Genomic DNA, 689 nt, shown 5'->3' with positions numbered 1-689 from the left:
TATTTGCAGACCCTTTACTCAGTACTTTGTTGAAGCACCTTTGGCAGCGATTACAGCTTTAAGTCTTGTTGGGAATGACGCTACAAGCTTGTCAGGTTGGATGGGGAGCATCGCTGCACAGCTATTTTCAGGTCTCCAGAGATGTTCAATCTGTGTTCAAGTCCGGGCTCTGGCTGGGCCACTCAAGGACATTCAGAGACATGTCCCGAAGCCACCATGCTTCACCGTAGGGACTGTGCCAGGTTTCCTCCAGACGTGATTCTTGGCATTCAGGCCAAAGAGTTCAATCTTGGTTTCATCAGAGCAGATAATCTTGTTTCTCATGTACTGAGCGTCTTTGGGTGCCTTTTACCAAACTCCAAGCGGGCTGTCATGTGCCTTTTACTGAGTAGTGGCTTATGTTTGGCCACTCTACCATAAAAGCCTGATTGGTAGAGTGCTGCAGAGATGGTTGTCCTTCTGGAAGATTCTCCCATCTCCACAGAGGACCTCTGGAGCTCTGTCAAAGTGACCATCAGGTTCTTGGTCACCTCCCTGACCAAAGCCCTTCTCCTCCGATTGCTCAGTTTTGCCATGCGGCCAGCTCTAGGAAGAGTCTTGGTGGTTCCAAACGTCTTCCATTTAAGAATGATAGAGGCCACTGTGTTCTTGGGGACCGTCAATGCTGTAGACATTTTTTGGTACCCTTC

This window comes from Oncorhynchus mykiss, chromosome 19 (assembly GCF_057628025.1).
Source record: "Oncorhynchus mykiss isolate SJ-2025 chromosome 19, ASM5762802v1, whole genome shotgun sequence".
Taxonomy (NCBI): Eukaryota; Metazoa; Chordata; class Actinopteri; order Salmoniformes; family Salmonidae; genus Oncorhynchus; species Oncorhynchus mykiss.
Note: the sequence above shows the minus strand (reverse complement) of the source record.